General features: G+C 41.2%; 1 protein-coding gene across 8 annotated transcripts in view; it reads left to right on the top strand.

The window, feature by feature from the left end:
* Positions 1–20,209, top strand: part of GHR (growth hormone receptor) — a 272,519-nt gene that overhangs the window by 63,525 nt on the left and 188,785 nt on the right. Inside the window, exon 1 of one of the 8 annotated variants that reach the window (XM_045037565.1) lies at positions 17,279–18,624. The exons of the other annotated variants lie outside the window; for them this stretch is intronic. The gene's annotated coding sequence lies outside the window, so the exon portion shown is untranslated. Of the gene's footprint in view, positions 1–17,278; positions 18,625–20,209 lie in introns of those variants that run through there. 8 annotated transcript variants of the gene reach the window in all.

Raw genomic sequence — 20,209 nt, 5'->3', positions numbered from 1 at the left:
GAAAACAAACAAACAAACAAACAAAACTATGCATGGGCATACAGATGAAATACCAATAAATCAAGAATCTTCTCCCTGACTAAAGTTTAATTATAAACCCTAGTGTGTCTTTCCTTCAAGCTTTTATAAAGCTCTTATTATATAAAACTTTCAAGGTTTGTAAAAGTAGGCAGAATAGTATAACGAATCCTCAAATATCTGTTACCCAGCTTCAGTCGTTAGCAACTCAGGGCAGACTCACTTCATCTCTGCCCACACAATTTCCCCCTCCTGCATTATTTGAAAGCAAATCCCAGACAACATTCCATTTTATTCATTAGCATTTCAGAATCAATCTCCAAAAGATGACATTTTTTCTTCTTTTTCCCCAGCTTTATTGAAATATAACTGATACATAAAATTATAAGATATTTAAAGTATACTTTCTGATGATGTGATATACGTGTACATTGTGAAGGGATTCCCCTATCTGGCTAATTAACATATCCATCACCCCACTTATGAAAAGATAAGCATTTTTGTTATATTTAAAACATTTTTTAAGGTTTATTATTTTTGAGAGAGAGAGGGAGACAGCACGCGAGCAGGGGAGAGGCAGAGAGAGAGAGGGAGACACAGAATGCAGAGCAGGCTCCAGGCTCTGAGCTGTCAGCACAGAGCCCGACGTGGGGTTCGAACTTGTGGACTGTGAGTTCATGACCTGAGCTGAAGTCAGACACTTAATCGACTGAGCCACCCAGGCGCCCCAAGAGATAAACATTTTTAAATAATTGAATATACATGTAGTGTTCAAATTACAGTTGTTTCAAATGTCATAATTTGTTTTTCAGAGTCTGAATCAGGCTCCAAATAATTTCCATATACTGTAATTGGTTTTAAGTCTGTAAGTTCCTTTTAATCTATAGGTTCAGAATCTTTCTTTCTATCTGCAATTTATTTGTTGAAGAAACCGAGCTGTTGGGAGAGTTTGCTACGGTCTGCATTTTGCTGATTATTTCCCCATGGTATCCTTTGCCATGTTTTTTCTGTCCTCCCTATAGTCTATACATTGGTAATTGTACCTGAAAGTTGTGTTAAATTACTGTCTCGAGAAAATGAAAACGTTAAGCACTGATGAACGCTGGAGGGTAAAGTGGAGTCATTGGTATGAGGTGCCCAGTCAGGGCTGGCTTTTGGAATGTGGAGGAGGAAGACCGTGAACTTGGGGTAAAGTGGCAGTTGGAAGCATGGACTTTGGAGCCAGACTGTCTGGGTTCCAGTTTCAGTTTTGTCACTTCTTAGCTGGATAGCCCTGGGAAAATTCCTTGACCTCTCTGTGCTTCAGTTGTCTCGTCTGTTCAGTGAGAACAATAATAACACCTATGTACAGGGTTATAAGGATCAGGAGGACCGACATGTGTGCATGTAATGTGGCATACATTAGAACATTGGCATGGCGTTAGCACTTTACTATATTTATGAGAGAAGGCAAAGGGGAGCTCAGGGAAAGAAGAACAGTAGAAACAAAAGTGTATGGCCAGGGGTGCCTGAGTGGCTCAGTTGGTTGAGCATTCAACTCTTGATTTCAGCTCAGGTCATGATCTTACGGTTCGTGAGATCAGTCCCCACATTGGGCTCTGTGTTGACAGCACGGAGCCTGCTTGGGATTCTCTCTCTCCCCTGCCTCTCTCTTTCTTTCTCTCTGTCCCTCGCCCACTTGTTTCTCTCTCTCTCTCTCTCTCTCTCTCTCTCTCTCTCTCTCTCTTTCTCTCTCTCTTTCAAAATAAATAAATAAACATTAAAAAAAAGAAGCATGTGGCCATAGAACAGCCAAAAGACCAGCCTTCCTGAAAGCTGTGCCAGATGATCCTCCTCTAAGTTTTTTCATGGAATTCTGTTTCCCATCTCTCTCCACGTTCCATTCCACGTAAGTTATTTTCATTATATGAACATTTTGTGTGTGAGTAGAAAAGAAAGCAAAGCGGTGTCACCAGTGCTGAGTGGTGTTGGGGCCAGGAACCCGGGGGCCTCAGATGTTTGAAGGATACCTGTTTGGGCCCTATGTTCTGCTACTGCCTCTAGCCCTTACCTCACACACTTACTACTCGTGCCCTACTTTTGTGCTTCAAGAGTCAAAGGCTCGTAATGGTGTTTCCCATTCATTCATTCCTTCGCGTGGAACCCCCATGCCGTAGTTCACAGATTGTTTTATTCACTTGAATATTTATCTTAACCTATTTCTGCAATCAGGTTGCCTTCACTGCCCTTCCTTATCACAATCTGCAATAATCTTGGAACATTTGAGTCTTTGGCTTTGCGTGAAAGCACTGTTTCTAATGTAGGAATGCCTGATTCTCCGCATTTCATTTCCTTCCTCTACTTCAAACTCTCATGGTAATGATTATTGGTGAGAGAGTCTTTTCTATTATTGAACGTTTCTTGTTTAGTTTTGCATGGTTTCAGTGTCCTTTAAAGCAGAGACTGCCAAGCTATAGGCCACCTGTTTTTGTAAATGGGACTTAACTGGAACACAGCCATATCCATTCCTGCATGTGTTACCAGTGTTTGCGGTCTCACGGAACGGCAGAGATGAGAATAGTTGCAACAGAGGCCCTATGGACCACAAAGCCTAAAATATTTACCCTCTGGTCCTTTACAGTAAAGGTTTGCTTATGGCTGCTTTGAAGAGAAAGAGTTATCAGATTTATATGGTGCCAAAGAACTGCTGGCTAGAAAAGAGAAATTGTAGAGTTCTAGATTTTCTTTTAAAAAATGGAACACATTGGAAAAGTCGCTTGTTCACGGGTGACCTACATGCATTTAGGTATCAAGACACTGTGCACGCTTGTACTTGGGGGTAAGAATGACAGGCCTTCTCTTTGTGTGGAGGTCTCCAGGCTGGAGGTCATGCAGAGGATTGCTCTCCCTCTTTACTCTTCCATTTTGCCGTAATTTCCCTGAGGGATGAATGCGTTGGACCATAAGGGGATTTGGATACTTCCTGATGGTTGCTTTATCTCAGATATTCTTAGGTTCTCTTCTGAGCAAGGCCGTGCTTTCTCCCTGCTCCAGTCTGGCAAGGCCCAATCTGCTACTTACCTTGGGTTCCTACTGCTCACCTTGAAGGGAATCTCTTTCACTTGCCTCGGGGCTTGTTTGCTCCGTAGTATCTGCGCCAGTTGACAGCAAGTCAAAAAAACCACTTTATACAGAGGCCTACTTTCAAAATGTCAGCTAGTAGCAAGTAAGTCGGGCTTAACTTTTCCTTGACTCTGGAGATCTGATGAGAAGGGGAAAGGAGTGATTTGTTGATTGGACTGACTTTTATATCAGTCATTGTGAGGCAGTGTGACACATATTATCTCATTTAGATACTCATAAAAAACCCTGCAAGGGAGGTAATACAATTCAGGAAACTGACACTCAGAAAAACTAAGTAAATTGCCCAGTTCCCATGATAGTTTCTGTCAGCCAATGCCACGAGCTTCTTCTAGCTTTCTGTTCCATAATCCTTACCTTGTTGGCCCCTTCCTCATGCTCATGAAATGGCTGCTAGAGATTTAAGCACCGTGTTTCTAAGCAAGAAGAAGGTTAAGGATAAAGGACAGAAGGTAAACAGACAAGCTAGCCACATCTGTCCTTTCCTCGATGTCCTACTTGGTGACTTCAACTTACATCTCGTTAGTCACCATCATAGGGCATCCTTTTCTGCAGGGAAACCTGAAAATATGCAGTTTGTTTTGTTTGTCTTAAGCTGCACACATTACCACTCCCATAAAAATATGTTCTGCAGGTACAGCAGTGGGGGAGAAATGTTTTTCAATAGGCCATTTACAATCTTTTCTTCAAGAGGTCCTTCTGATACATGGACTGATTAAACATTTCTGATCTAAACTCTCATGGATCTTGCTTTTCCTCAGTTCAAATGAATTTGATAGAATAAAGGTTATTATCCCTCTCTAATCTCCTGGTAGAGGGCAGAGATCCAGCAGATAGAATTAATTCCTTCTGGCTTCCATACTAAAACAAGACACATGCCAGTGAGGAGTGGTGACTGCTTGATGTCCTCAGCCAAATGTGGGGAGGTGTGATGACGTTCCAAGTCCTCTAGCTGTGTATTAACAACAGGTGTCTCTGTGGACCAGCCAACAGTCCCTTTGGTGAGGGCATGGGGAGGCCGCTTGGAGCTGCTGGACCGCATCAGCTTGCAGAGACAAATGTGGCCCCTACTGGAGCTCTAGCGGGCTAGGAAAATATCTGGCACCCTCCAAGTGACTACTGTTCAGTCAGCAGCTAACTTGCATCTTCCAGTCGCCAATCCCCTGTGGCTCTTTGTTGATTGCTCACATGCCCCAGACCTGGCTGAGACCTGCTGTGGTCTAAGGAGAAGAAATAGTGATGCCTCCAAAATGTAAACACTCACGTGGGTAGTTTTCACATGCACGTTCATAAGGAAGTGCTTTAAGGGGAACAGTTATCAAATACGTGGGTCTTTCCCCCATTCGTGGCTGCCCACAACAAAGTTCTTTTCCATGTTTTTGGGGGGTGGGTTTTTTTTTTTTTTCCGTCAGTCATAGAGCCTGAAGAGAACAGTGTGTCCTAAAAACAGGAATTTCAGCCTGCAAAGGAAAACGTCCACCCTGCCTGGTCACCTGCAGGAGTCAGTCAGCTCAGGAAAGCTGGACTTTTCTGGTACTCTGCAGAGGGGGCCAAAACAGTTGAGGCACTGTGACTGGACCCTTGTTCAGAAGGAGAAGGGAGGGGATTTTAAAACAAAATGCCAGAAGTGCAATGTAGTACAGAGGTTACAAACTCGGAAAGCTTGGAGCGTCTTGGCAAGTAACACAAAGGTGTGAAATGAGCCAGTTGCACACAGGCAAGCATGTGTCCCTTCTGTAGAACTGGTTGCTACAGGGGAATGCTAGTCCTGATTCCCTCCTTCCTTTCAGTTTTCCTTCCTTCCCCTTCCCTTCCCTGAGAAGCCATAAATGTGGCGTTTTGTGTCAGTCCAATTTGTTAGTGTTGCCGACCAGGCTTGCTGCTAGCTCATCTGACTCCTTTGTACAGATTAGGAAATGGCACCCCTTTCTTCATACATGGACCCATGGCTGTGCAGGTCAAGTGCGGGCTGAATATCAATCCTTGCCTGCCCCGTGGCAGAGCCTTTGTGCCAGACACAAGCTGCCCAACTTTAAGATTTTATTTTATCATTTTTGTAAGTAAACTCTACCCCAACATATGATTTGAACTCACAACCCTGAGACCAAGAGCTGCATGCTCTACCAACTGAGCCAGCTGGGCACCCCACCAGCTGCCCATTTTGAGACATGGCCCCAAAAGTTACGTTTGTTTGGCTCACGTAACATTGATATTGTGGTCCACACTTAGCCCACAGACTATCATTTTGCAGCCCCTGGGGTTGTGGTTTAAACAAAGCTTCAGCATCAGACTACCCAGCTTCAAATCTACTTAGTATTTAGGCATATTATTCAGTTTTTCTCTGCTTCCACCTCCAGTATCTGTAAAATGGGTATAAATACTTGGACCTACCTCACAGAGTTATTACGAGGTTGAGATTAAATAATGGATGAAATGCACTTAGCCATTCAGAGTATGGCTAATAGCATTGATAAGTGTTAGTTAATATCAAAATCATGTAAAAAACAGACTTTGCACATTCATTGGCCTATCCTTGCAAGTCAAGTTTTGTTGGAGAATTCACAGCATCTGAAATGGATGAGAAAGTACATTTCAGACCTTCAGGATTTCTTCCTATTTATACAGAAAATGCTTACGCTCTGCCTCTGGTAACTTTGTGAGGGTAGGGAGCTCAAACTAGCATTACTTACCAATGGGCCTACCAGGGCCATAAAAACCTTCGTGAAGTAAACGTTTGGACCACTGTCTCTGTCTCCCTGCATGAAGCGGTTACAGGGGTTCACAGCTGACATCCGTAACATGATGCCTTAAAATCATTAGGAAAAGATTAAAGTTAGTATCATCTGTTGCAAAAGGCATGGTGTGTGAGATACGTTTTAGAATAATTTACAATTTAAAAGGGTTGGAGTTTCAGGACACTCGGGCTCAATTATTTGAGTTCATTTTCTAAACTGACTTCTTCTCTTGGAGTGGGGGGCAGAGAGTAGATAACTCTATTGTTAAAAACCATCATAGTTCTTTGCATCCAACGTGCATCAAGGCTCTACGTAAGCTCAACTCCCGTCAGTGAGACTCTACTGAGAAGAGTGATGATCCAGGACTGACTCTGCAAGGATTTGGGTTGAAATGAGGCAAAGTGTTGCTCTGGGAGGTCCAATCCTATCAAAGTGTTCAATAATGTTCTTTAAAGAAAAGGCAGCCTGTCAACCTATTCCATAACATGACCAGGAAAGGGCATCCAAGAAACAATGTATTTAGTTCTACCTACATCCAATTAACTTTTCTCTCACTTCGTTAATATCTAGGCTTCCCCTAAGTACTCAGTAAGTCCTAAAAAAATACGAAGACTCTCGGTGAGACTTGGGAAGACAAGGATCGCCCCAGGAATTCTTACTTCCTTCACATAGACTTGGTTGGGCTACCATAAATCCAAAGCTGTGCTCTCTACACCTGGATTTTTCAGTCTTGCCACTGTTGACATCTTGGGTAGGTAATTCTCTATTGTGAGGCTGTGCTGCACACCGTAGGATATTCAGCAGCATCCTTTATCTGTTCTTGCTGGCTGCCAGTAGGGCCCTCCCCCCCAACTTGTGACAATAAAAAAAGTCCCTGACATCACCAGATGTCACCTTGAGGAGATCTTCCTGGTTGAGAACAACTGCTCTTGGCTAAAAGTGTTGAGATTTGTAAACACAACAGGTTTTGGGGTGTGTGTGTGTGTGTGTGTGTGTGTGTGTGTGTGTGTGACCAAAAGGCCCTAGAGTTGGAAAAGTTTTGAAAATAAGCTGATCTGCAAACTGTGTCCAAAATGCTTAGAGAAAAATCCTGTAAGGACCATGTTTGGCAGATGGGTGATTTTGCTAAGCTTCATGGCAGCTTTTCCATGTGTTGTGTTAATTGCTATCACACTAGATAAGTTGCTAACCAGTCTAGAAGGATGAGTCGTCATCCAAATCATCCATATCACCCTTAAAGTATTTATCCAGACTTGTAAACAGGAGCATTGCTTTTCCATTGGTGCTTGCATCAAAAGCTCTTCGGGTGTAAACTCATCGGGAGTAAGAGTAAGAGGGACCTCAGAGATCAAATCCACTTCTTATGGTTTATAGGACAAAGCACTGAGGTCCAGACAATAGTTTGCAACATAATTTATTATGGTAAACTTTGGTGATTCAGACACTAGCCTGAAATTTTCAGCAATACAGGTATAGAACAGTATAGGCACAGAATTACTGAGTAAAATGTTAAAAAATATACTCAAGTCAATTTTCAAAGTTTTAGGAATTAAGAGAAACCAGAGACAAAATTAAAAATGTTTTTCAAATTCAAAAAATTAAAAATACTATCAGTGTACCTTTTGCTTCAGGATCCCAAAATTTATAATTATTTTCTCTTTATAACACATGATTGCATAGTATCAACTGATAGGAAAGGGTAGATTTCCATTAATGTGCCTTATCATACTTATGAATTATGCCCACTAAATGAATTATTTGGAACTTGAAAGGAACTATGGTTTAAAATTTGTCCTTAAGACAGACCAAATATTCTCACCCTTTCTCTTCCCACCTCCATGCAGCATTATCAACCTCACCCAGATTATAATTCTAAAATAAGGTGATGTGAATGAATTCATCACATTGGTACAGGATACCCATCCCTGTATCCAAATTTCTTTAACGAATTGGAGGAATATACAGTATTATATGGAGAATATGTAGTATTCATGTTTTCTCCATGTGGTCAGCTCCTGATCCAGAGGAAAAAGAGTAAGGCAGGAAGATGATCAGATTCAGATGGTGTTCAAATGGAATATGAGAACATCACCAAAGGAAAGGTACAACATGTCCTGGTATGTGCAAGTTTTGATTACAAGGTGTACTCTTGCTGCCTGGTGTGGTGCCCCAGGCTCTGTCTAACTTTAGTTTATGATTACCAGGGTCTCTGAAACAATTCTCCAAGGTCAGGTGTGGATCCAACTTTTCTCCTGTGCTCCAATTATCTTCCTGTGCCCAAGCAATAAAAAGAAAGCTTCCTCTTATAATTCGGTATAAAGGTTGTCAAAAGACTTCAGGAAATGCCTTCGACCTTTTTTGGATCTCAAGGATGATCTTATTCAGAAATAGGTATGGTGTCAAAATACAAAATGTGCTAGTAAAATAAGCACATGATTCACTTTAAAAAATAATGCTTCTTGGAGGAGTGGAGATACGATCTATTCCAGATTTTAAAGAGAGGTGGTTGAAGAGATATGGTATTTTTACCTAGGACTGTGCTGTCACCTTTTGGCAATGATGTGAAATGAAGAATCCCTTTGAAGATTGTTAATGCATTTAACGAACACTGAGAGCCTGTTATGAGCTCGTCACTGTTATAGGTGGTAGAGATTACACAGTGAACAAAACAAAATTGTGTTTACATTTAATGAAGGGAGACGGTCAATAAACAAATATATGATATGTCACATGGAGATAAGTGATATGGGGAACACCAAAACAGGGTAAGAGGATAGGTGAAGCAGATTGACCAAGAACTTAGTATTTTATATGGGATCATCAAGGAATGCCTCTAGTAAGGTGACATTTGCTCAGAGAACTGAAGGAAATAAAACGGAGAGTCTTATGGATATCTGTGGGAAGATATTAGAAACCATTATAAATGTTCCAACAGAAAATTTATTAGGACTCAGAATAGCAGGCCTATCTGTGCTTAGATGAAAGAGGGAAAGATAAAAGGGGGAGCTTAGGGAAAGCAATAGAGACACATTGAATGTGTTCACTGAATTTATACACTGATTAGACAAACCGTAAAATTGAATTATGTGTTTGCCAATCTTTTACATGGTTTTTAAATATGAGACCCATAGCTCTGTCTTTTGTATAAACTGAGTTATAATGAAGATGGGATTGTCTTTTTGAGCTGTCCTGCAAAGCTTAGGCTAACTCAAAAAACAACAGTTCATCAACATTGCCCAGGTTAGAGGATGTTATTCATCTGGGCCAGGAAGTAAAACAACCAGATTGGGCCTCACTGTGGGCCCTAGTCCATTTGACCAGATTTTAATGGGAAGAGAGCTTGCTGGGCAGGGCCGTTTCAAGGAGGAAGAACAGAAGAGTATAGGTAAAGATCCCATGTTACTTGGCTTCACATTGCCTTCATGTCCCTCTAGTCTGGTCTCATATGAGCGAAATGTTCTTCTAAAGGGTGTGACATGTTCTCCAGGCCAGGGGAAGGATGCTGAGGACTTCAGTCATAGAACCTTTCCAAGAGTCTTTCAGGAAATTCTTACCTTCTATTCTGCATCTCCTTATTAGCTCAAGAGGGGCTTTATTCTTCTTAAACATGTAAAGAAAAGAGGCATCAGCTGCCCTTTGCAGCTAGGAATTGCTCTAGGTTTTTTAATGCCTAACATCGAATGGGGTCACATGTGCTCGTTGGGAGTGGTTTCCCTGTTCTCAAGGACAGTCAGATTTCACCTCTGTGCCTCTCAGGATTGCCTTGCCTTCAGGGTTGTTGAGCATGCGTGTTGAGAGTTGTTGACTGTTAAAAGAAAGCAGGACTGGCATAGGACCAACAAGAGAATATGCTGGAATTCTACTTCTTAGAGCTGAGGAGAATTTCTGTTCAAGCCCAATCCTGGGACTGATGAATCAAGAGTGATTAAAGAAGCAAGGAAGTACTTCCTGAAAAGGGATGGCATCCAGACACAAGTCATTACTTGACCAATTTTGTCCATAGTTTGCAAGTTTCAAGTGCTTCAGTGTTTATGGTTTTTTGCTTTTACAAGTCATAATTAAAAAAAAATTCTTTTTCTTTGCACTCAGAAAACCTTTCCTGAGCACCTACCCAGAGTCCAGTCCTATGCCACACATGTCCAAAAGACTTAGGTAACATTGTCCTTGAACTTGTAGAGTTAGTTTTGTTAAAAAGATATAAGACTTGCAGCAGCAAAAAAAAAAAAAAAAAAAAAAAAAAAAAAAAGAATTCCAAGAAGGAGCAAGTGAGAAGCCAAGCAGGAGGCATTAGCTCAGCAGAAAGAGTCCAGGCTTTGGAATCGGGTAGACCTGGATTTGGATCAGTGCTTTGACTCTGACCAAGAGCATGCCTGGTGGGATTCACTTATCCTATGGGGGCCTCAGCTTTTTTCTTCTGTAAACTAGGATGATAATATCTATTACATTGTCACACTGGATTGCTTTGGTGACTCAGTAATATACACAAAGCAATTAGAAGGCTGGCACATGAGAAGCACTTACTACCGTTACTTGATTAGACAAATAGGAGACCTGGGTTCTAGTTTTGATTCTGCAATTATTAGATAACTTCGATAAGTCACTTTATCCTACCACATGTGTAGATCATCTATAAAGTGAAAGGAAAAAAAAAATCTCTGGACAATGTGTTTTACTTCTAAAATTCCACGTTATTTTGGACTGAAATGTATTGAGCAAAAATCTAAGTGGATGCTTCTCCTTTGGAATACTAATGCTAACGATAAATCATCAGTATTTACTGAGGACTTACTCTGGAGCCAGGAGCCATATGGGTTCTTTACTTTCTTTGTGATTCATTCCATGTGACACACTCAATAAAATGGATAATCTTGTCCTGTTTCCTATCTTCTAAGCAGTATTTTATCCAGTTGAATATTTCTTAAGTCAGGGTTCATTATATAATAAGTACGTTTAATGTGGTAATTTTTCCCCCAAAAGCCATTTCTAAGTGAGATAGGACATCTCATAATTAATGGTGTCTGTGAAGCAAAGGAAACTAATGTTTTTTTTCCTGTATTTTGGGTGGTAAAGCTGGGTCTTGGTGGTGTAAATTTACATGCCCAAGATTAATGAAGTAACAAAGGCAAAGCCAGTATTTGAACTGAGATTTGTCTGGTTTTGCTCATTTACCACACTTTTTAGTAACAAAGTGTATAAAAAGTTGCCAATGTATCATCTTTGTTCACTTCCTTTTCCATAGCAAAACAGTTTTGATCCATCGCTAGGTTGAAGGTTGTAGGTTTCCTATTTATTAATTCTTAACAGAAGTACATTTTTAGTCTTCCTAGCCAGACTTTATAGACTATATATCCTGCACAATGAAATGTTCACATATATTTGATGTTGACATCACTGGTGACATTGGTCAATCTGAAAAGTTATTTTCCTTAAGATAAGAAACCACTAGACTCATAGATCTCCTTTAGAAATTTCACCCTGACCTGAGTTCAGCTGAGTAATAGCAAATTTTTCCCTAGACTTTCAGGAACCTAGGTCCTTACGAGGAAATAAGGATGTAGTCATTAACAGTTGATTATTAAGCAAAATCATTGAAAATTAACAGAAGTATTCTTTGACCTTAGTCTTTACAGCCAAACTGCTAATCTTGGATACATATAAGACTGTGTTACTAATCTGTTGACATTTAGCACAAATTAGCTATCCATTGGGCCAGTTGTTACTATTGAAGACTTTTTTTGAAGTATATTAAAATTCTTTTTTTAAGTTCATTTATTTACTTTGAAGGAGAGATAGAGAAAGTGAATGCGTGTGGGGGCAGGGGAGGGGCAGAGAGAGAGGGTGAGAGAATCCCAGTTTCCACACTGTCATCACAGGGCTCAAATTCACCAACCCTGAGATCATGTTCTGAGCCAAAATCAAGAGTCAATTCTTAACCGTCTGGGCCACCCCTGTGCCCTGAGGTAAATTAAAATTTTTATTCCGTGTGTTTCTTTCTCTGAAACAGAAACTTAGGGGCTTTTATTAGGAGAACCTCTCAAATAATCTAATAACCAGCTGTCTATGGTATTAAATAAGCTCTGTTGTCAAAATGATTATAGTTTCAAAGTTAATAGAAAAAGATTTTAACAAAGGTGACCACTAGCCTTTGTAAGTGTCCTTTAATTCAGGAAGTAAAACTTCGATTAGAAAAAAAAAAGGGATATGTAGAGCTGGTTCCCTGTTAAATGATTCTGAAGTTCTTAAAGTATTCTGTCTTGATACCGTATGTTTTCACTCTTATGTGGATCCTGAGAAACTTAACAGGAACCCATGGGGGAGGGGAAGGAAAAAAAAAAAAGAGGTTAGAGTGGGAGAGAGCCAAAGCATAAGAGACTCTTAAAAAATGAAAACAAACTGAGGGTTGATGGGGGGTAGGAGGGAGGGGAGGGTAGGTGATGGGCATTGAAGAGGGCATCTTTTGGGATGAGCACTGGGTGTTGTATGGAATCCAGTCGGACAATAAATTTCATATATTAAAATAAATAAATAAATAAATAAATAAATAAATAAATAAAAATAAAAATAAAAATGAAAAAAAATAAATGTCAAACGACTTAGCTTAAAAAAAATGAGAACAAACTGAGGGCTGATGGGGGTGGGAGGGAGGGGAGGGTGGGTGATGGGTATTGAAGAGGGCATCTTTTGGGATGAGCACTGGGTGTTGTATGGAAACAAATTTGACAATAAATTTCATATATTTAAAAAATAAATAAAATAAAATTAATTAATTAATTTAAAAAAGTATTCTGTCTCTACTTTTAATAGGACATAGGTGTTAGCATATTCACCTAGACTCACTGACTGACTGACTGACTGAATGAATGAATGAATGAATGAATGAATATATTACACATGTTTGAGATTTGCTTTTCCTTTCTTTGTTCTAGCAGCTTCAGGACTGACATGCAGTTGTAAAATTACACATGCTAGAATTTGAAATGTTGTATCAGTCCAGGTCCTGTCAAGAAACAGTCTAACTTAGAAATTTCAAGAGACTTTAATGAAGGGGAGATTGACAGAAGTGTGGGTAGGGTTGAAGTCACCAACAAGGTGTGTTGAGGCACTCAGACCCTCACCATGAGGTGGGGGCTGTTACCACCCCAAATGTGAAGCAGCAGTGGGAGGAAATGGTGTTACTCTAGTTCTTGAAAAGCAGGTGCCACAGAGGAGGGACAGGTGACAGAAGCTAGAATCCTGTCGGGACTTAGGATTCTAAGAAGTTGTGGGGAAGTCCTCTCTGACCTCTCTTTCAAATCCAAATTGTTCAAACCCAGTAGGAAGTCAGCCAGCAAGCGAGGGTGGTGATGGCAGCCCATAGCAGGCAAGCCTCCTGAGGTGGAGGAGGAGAGAAAGACCTAGAATGGATCTGCTAGGGGAGCAGAGCCAAATAGAATAACCAGCCCAGATGGGAAATGCTATTTTAGAGTCCACAAGCTGCCAAAAAAGAATAGTATATTCAAATAATTCAGGGTCCTGACCTCATTTGATCTTGGGGTAGCATCCACTTTCTGGTACTTTCTTGCAAAGACACTTGTAAATGCCTCACAGCAGCCAGAGTCACTGGTCAGGTCTGCCTGGCTCAGTCTCCTCACTCAAGACTGTATGTGGTTGTGGGACTGAGAGGGCTCATTCTATAGCTCACTTATGGGTGAAGGTCAAAAGGGAAAAAAATAGAAAAGACATTGAGAATCTCCCCAGAAGTGTTACAATTAGGGATGGAATAAGAGCAGTAGGGAAGCCTGGAGGAGGCATGTGCATGAAAATGACTTGCAAATGAGTTCACAGCAATATGGTAATGTTCTGTCCCACACTCCTGCTACTGGTCCCCTCCACTATCTTCTAGAGCCCTCATTTGAGGGCACGGTTGGTAGACTCTTTATTATAAGTAGTGAACCTCAAGACATGTGTACTCATGGTATGAGTGGAGATATTACACATCTTACCCATCTCCCAACAGGAAGTTGGTGTCTGAGGTTACTGTTGTTCCACCAGCTTGAAGGGGAAAAGGAACATTTTAAAAGTAAGGAGGAAAAGATATCACTATATGATGAAATGTGTATCTGTGGATGGTCACTTGCTCTATGACAACTGCTTAAAGCCTACACGGGCTAACTGTCCACTTGCAGCTGACAAGAAATAAACATCCTTACCACAACCATATTCCATGGTTCATGTCTTAGTCCATTCAGGCTGCCGTAGCAACATACCAGAGACTGGGTAGCTTAAAAGCAACAGAAATTTATTTCTATAGTCCTGGAGGCTGGAAATCTGAGATTAGAGCATCAGCATGGTCACACGAGGACCTTCTTCCAGGTCACAGACTTCTTGTGTCCTCATGTGGTGGAAGGGAGCTCTGTGGATCTCTTATAAGAGCACTAATCTCATTCATGACAGCTCTACCCTCATGATCTAATTATCTCCCAAAGGCCCCACCTACTAATACCATCACCTTTGGGCGTTAGGATTTCAACATATGAATTTTGGAGGAGACACAAACATTCAAACCATAGATAGAAGTTCATTATCATAATCTTTTGCGCTTCTCTTGCTTCATCATACTCTCTGGCAAAATTCCACCCTAGATTATATCCAGCTCTCCACCTATACCATGCGTGTACCTGAGAGCTCAGTAACACTGGAGAAAATACACACCGTGCTGACTTGGTTTCTCTTTAAATGCACAGCCACTACCCTCATAGAGTCCTTAGTAATGTCTGGCAGTGTCCTTATTTCCCTAGTCCATTTTCTTTTCTACTCTTCTAGACAACTATTTCACACCTTCTCATTTATCATCAAGCCTCTAACACTTACTTCCCACGTCCTACCTCTTGGCAGATAACTGGTATTCCTATTTTACTGCAAAACAAAACAAAACAAAACCCAGAGGCAATCAGAAGAGAATCTACAAGCTCCCACCACCACATCCACTGTGTCTCAGAATCGGTGCCCATATGCTCTGCCTACCTCCCGTTAACAAAGAGCTAAGACGGACCTCTCCACTTGACGCTTGCTGTCCCCCTGGCCCTCTACACAGGGATATTACCCCAGAAATTCTCCCCTTTCTTTCTTGTATTATATATTTTCTCTCTTCACTGGACCATTCCAGTCACCATAAAAACATGCTGTAATGTCCCAGTGCTATTAAAAAGTAAACATGGCTGTCGGTCCTGTGTATTTAGCCATTGCTCCATTTTTTTTATACCTCTTTTCAGCAAAACTCCCTGGGAGAGTTGTCTATACTACACCGATCATGGTGGGATGGCAGATGGAAACTGAAACTGTGCTTGGCCACTGGGAACTTTGCTCACCATATCCTGGTTGCTCAGTTCAGTAGCAATTCCTTAGTCTTCCTCTTCTTTGACTTGTTTGATCACCAACCTCCTCCTTCTTTACTTGGTGTCCAGGACACAAGACACTCTCCTGATACTCTTCACATCTCACAGGTCTTCCTTCTAAGCTTTCTTTGCTGTTTTTGCTCATTACCCCAACCTCTGTTAGAATGACCCAGGAACCAAACCTTAGACCCTTTTCTTTTGGGGGAGAGGTGTGTACTCCTCTGCCACCATAAACACTTCCTGCTCCTGTTCCAGGCATCTAGACTGTTGTGCTAAGAAATAAAATTAAGTCCATTGGCTTTGTAGATATTAGCATGTCTAGCTGCCAGTAGGTTGCTGGGAAGTCAGGTTTTGATAGGAATTGGAATATGTTTACTCTTGTTGCTTAAAATAATACCCATACACTGAAAAGCTCCAAATTAATCTCCCCTGAGCTCTGGACATGTTGAAATCTCCACTTGAATGCTTTATAGGCACATAACATTGACTTTACCAAAACTGAACTGATCACCCTTAATTATGTCATCCTTTAACCATCCCCATCTCAGCTGGTGACACCTCCATCCTTGAGTTGCTTAGGCCGAACCATATTGGAGTCTTGCGAACCATTTCACACCATTTCCACTCCTACCCTCCTGGTCCAAGCCACCATCCTCTTTCACCTGCATTATTGTAAAGGCTCCTATCTGGTCTGCCTGCTTTTGTACTTGCTTAGCCTCTCTCCTCTGATCCCCTCCCCCTGCCAGTTTGTGTTCAGCACATGACATCATCGCATGCCTCTGCTCAAAGCTCTCCAGTGCCTCCCCATTTCATAGTGGCCAATAAGGCCCACTGTGGTCCGGTTCTCTGTAATCGTTGGCTTCACTTGAGCAGATGTTTCTACTGTAGTACTCTATGTGTTCTGAAAAACTTTGTGCTCTGCAAAACCTACTCTAAAAATAACAAGGCTTCTGGGAAAATTTGGATTGGAGCAGACCTCTCCTGTCTTATATGATTTAAAACCTCAGCACTAATGAAAGCAATAAAGGATAACTTGGAAAAGCTGTTCAAGTGAGAGGGGACACATTTCTGGGGAGATACCTCTGGTGCAGGTACTCCTTTTTAATTCTCTTAAATGGAGCTGAAGACACTCCAGCCTGTGCAGTAGCCAAGCTGAGGGCTTTCCCCTTTCCTGCTAAGATTGGAATTCTCCTATTCTGGCTCTTTCTGCCTAAGGAAAATCTTGTTGCCATCTTATACCAACGCTATCCTACTATTAACCAATACTCTATGAGCTAATTGCTGTTACAGAAACACATGTTGTAACAGAACGGCCTGTTCTCACCTACTGTCATCGTGTCTCTTTCTCAGATGTGTCAAGCGAGCATCTCCTTGAGGCTTTTGCACTTGCTCTCCCCACCTGGAGTTCTGTCCCTCCAGGAGTCCTCCTGGATTTCTTCATCTCTTGCAGATCTCTGTTCAGATTTTTGTCCTTCATAGCGTCAGCTTCCCTGACAGCTCATTTAAAAGTCCCACGCTCTCACCCCCTCCAGACATTCTTCCCTGGATGCCATTGTTTAGTTTTCTCCATAGTACTCATCACCTGATAGATATTACTCATTTATTGCCTGACCTGCATCCATGAGTATATAAGCTCTGTGAAGGCAAGAATTGTGTCGTTTTTGCTTTGTGTCGTTTCCTTTGCTTCCCTTGTTTTTCTGTGCTGTATCTTCAGTGCCTAGAGCATGGCCCAGCATGTGGAAGGCATTTCATAAATCTTTGTTGAATTAATGAAATTCAAATTCCTTTAGAATTCACCTGCATTTCCTTCTTACCTAGAGAATAGTCCATCTGCCTTTCTACCTTTTCTGATTTTGTCTTTGTTTGTAAAGATATTTCATGAATATATGTTTATATTTGTACTTCTATGTGTTCATTTACATGTGTGTATATATGTGTGGGTATATAAGTACATATATATGTATGTGCAGATATATATCCACACATACATATATATGTACTGATGAACTAGCAATATTCATTTCTGCATGTTTTTCTACAGCAAAAATTACTCTGTATCTAAATCCGTTAGGGCCCTATACTTGAACGTGAGCTGCCCATTGGCAACTAGCTAAGACTATTAATTAATAAAGGTAACGGAACAAGTAAACTGCCCATAACTGTTTTTGATCTGAATTAAAAGCTTTGACACATCCTCTTCCCCAGGTCTCTCTGCCACTTCTGATTCACCTCTCGGCTTGTGGTGCTGTCACTGCTCCCCACCCCCCAGCTCACCAACCCTAAACATTTTTTAACACCTTAAGGTTCTTACTTTGGTATCCTGGATTCATGGCTCTGGGAGAAAACTTTTTTTTTTCAATGATCAAGGAAATAAGGTTGAATTAGAGAGATCCTTAGTGAGGTTCCTGAGGAAAACAGTGCCCTGCTGTAAGCCGTTTCTTGGCTCTGCCATTGGCAGGTTGTGTTTCACTACCAACTATTGTACATTTCCGCATCTCAGTAGGCTAATGTAGCCAAATTTGACAATCAGATGATTGCTAGAGACCCAATGCTTTAAACAACAACAAAAGTACCTCTTTTGCGAGATTTCAACTGCGTAGGGACAGTTATTGGGAAGAAAAAGTCCTATTTAGACTCTGCATTCCTATCTACCGGAGCTGGAGTAACAAGAGTATGCCTTCTTGCGTGGTATCCACGTGACTTTGTGGATTATCCAGCTTGTAGTCTTCTCCCTCCCATGTGGAGGCCAGCTGTCTTTAGCCACTTCACAGCTCATTAGCAGCCCAAGTAGAAGCCTGGGAGAGGAAATAGATGAGATGAAGCTTAAATATGTCACATTGGTTATTTCTTAGCAACTCTGATAAAAGCCTTAGCAGGATGAGGTTAAAACTGGATTGAAGAGGTCTGGGGATTGTCTGTGACTTTAACTTATGTACGTTACCTTCCTCCTTTCCCTGCTTCCTTTTTACTAGCGGTTAAGTGTGAGTTGGTTACCAATATTAATGAGGCCAGTATGAAAATTCTTTATGATCCTATAGGTCTTTGAAAAAATTATGTTATCACTTACAGGAAAATCAAAATGAAATAAAACCTACTATGCTCTGGATGTTATTTTTCCTAGTCAACATTGGGAAGTTCTTCAGCTGGTCTTGACGACGAGTGGGTAATTATAGTAAAAGATTTACTAAAGTTAGTGGATCCATCTTAACACCTATGCTTTGGATTCTGCAGGTGGGAATTTGATGCTTGCAAGTGGCTTCTGGGTACAGGTCCCCAGTCCAGATTTGTTCTGCAAATCCACCATGAGCCAGGTCCCCTCCTTGGAGAGGAAGGTCCAGAGATTCTGCATTGAGAAGATAAATTCACTATACTACGTGGTAGGATTTCTAGCCTTGCCTCTCTAATAACCAGACCTCTCTTACTTCCTGTTAAAACTTATCCTCAAAAAGCAAGTTTTATCTGGGTTTATGCAAACTCCCACCTAGCTCTGATCCTGGACATAAATGGTTCTAGATGCAGGAAGAAAGAAATGATTCAGAAATGTAAAGATACCCTGAGACCAATTACAGAGTCTCAGGGTACAGAGTTAGCAGAACCAGGTGTGGGTTTGAGAAATAGAAATGGAAAATTGGAGCAGGGCCTAAGTAAGAGAAGCAGCTAGGGCAGTAAATAGACTGGGATCTCTGGTGAGGTAATACCCAGGCCTGTCTCTGGAACTCTGCCATGGTGAGAACATTGGTGAAGGTTTGTAGTCATTACACAACGACAGACGAAGATGGAAAGAAAAGATTGCGGGAGGGACAGTGGAGGGTCCCTCTAAGTAATATGATCCCAGCCCTATTGGATAAAGGAGCTCTGTAAGATTTCCTGTGTTTAGTCTCTGTCATCTGAAAGTAGATTAGCCCTTTAAAGACCAACGGGACGCTCCATTTCACTGGAAGTTTGTGACATCTCAGAGAAGGAAGAGCAATGAGGACAGGTGATGGGAACAACAAATTCTTAAAACAATCTCATAAAAGGTGGCCAGGAGGGGGCAGTCATCTTTTATCAAGAACACCGACTGAAAGTGCAAAGAGTGCTTATGCCACAAGGTCATAAAGCATGATGCAGGCTTTACCAAAATGCAACGTCTTTACACACAGTGGGCATTTAATGTATGTTTGCTAAATACATACTAGCTGCTATTTTTCCCCCTGATCTCATCAGAATTCTGTATAGACCTTCAACGTGGTGCCTTTCAGAAAACCAAAGAACGACTCTAAAGGGAAATGATTACAAACCCAGAAACGAGTTTTGCCTTACTGGTAAACAGTTTTCTTCTCCTCATAGTTTATTTTGGCAGAGGCTAGTGTCTCTCTCATGCAGACAGCTACTGTTTACAACTGTTGTTGTCATATTTTTCCTTCTTCATCTCCCGGTATATGGTCTCTCTGTTGTTAAATGCTGTCAGTTTACTAATGGAACTTCCTTTGTAAGCTGCTCCATTTTTCTTTTTTCCATGGAATCAGTGTTATAATGATCTGTTTCATCTAAAAAGCATTGGCTATTCTGAGTCAGGCAGTTGTTCAATGGAAAGAAGAGTGATGGTAGACACAGGTTGAGGACCAACCTAATGATTTCATGCATTTGGCGGTAAGGCTTAATTAAGATCCCAGTTTCATTCTGTTGGGATTTGTCTATTACCTGCTGGAACTCAGACTTGAGTGAACACTGGGTGGATCTAAAAACAGTAAGCCCAGAAGTTTGCACTTCTCTCAACTATAACTGTTTATTTAGCTGGAGAAAATTTAGTGGGTGGTCCAGGCTTCATAACCAGTAAGAAGGGAGTTGGGCTGTAAAAGCTTTGGTCAGGAGGCCAGTAGGAATCCTTCCATGTCGTCTGTTTTACAGGCCTGTAAATGAGTTCATTAGGTACGTTGGTCTTGTGGGAGCCATTATTTCAGCTTTCTCTCCATCGAGTTG

The sequence above is a fragment of the Felis catus genome, chromosome A1 (genome assembly GCF_018350175.1).
Source record: "Felis catus isolate Fca126 chromosome A1, F.catus_Fca126_mat1.0, whole genome shotgun sequence".
In the NCBI taxonomy this organism is placed as follows: domain Eukaryota; kingdom Metazoa; phylum Chordata; class Mammalia; order Carnivora; family Felidae; genus Felis; species Felis catus.
The sequence above is the reverse complement of the archived record's forward strand: the minus strand, read 5'-3'. Positions and strand labels throughout refer to the sequence as shown.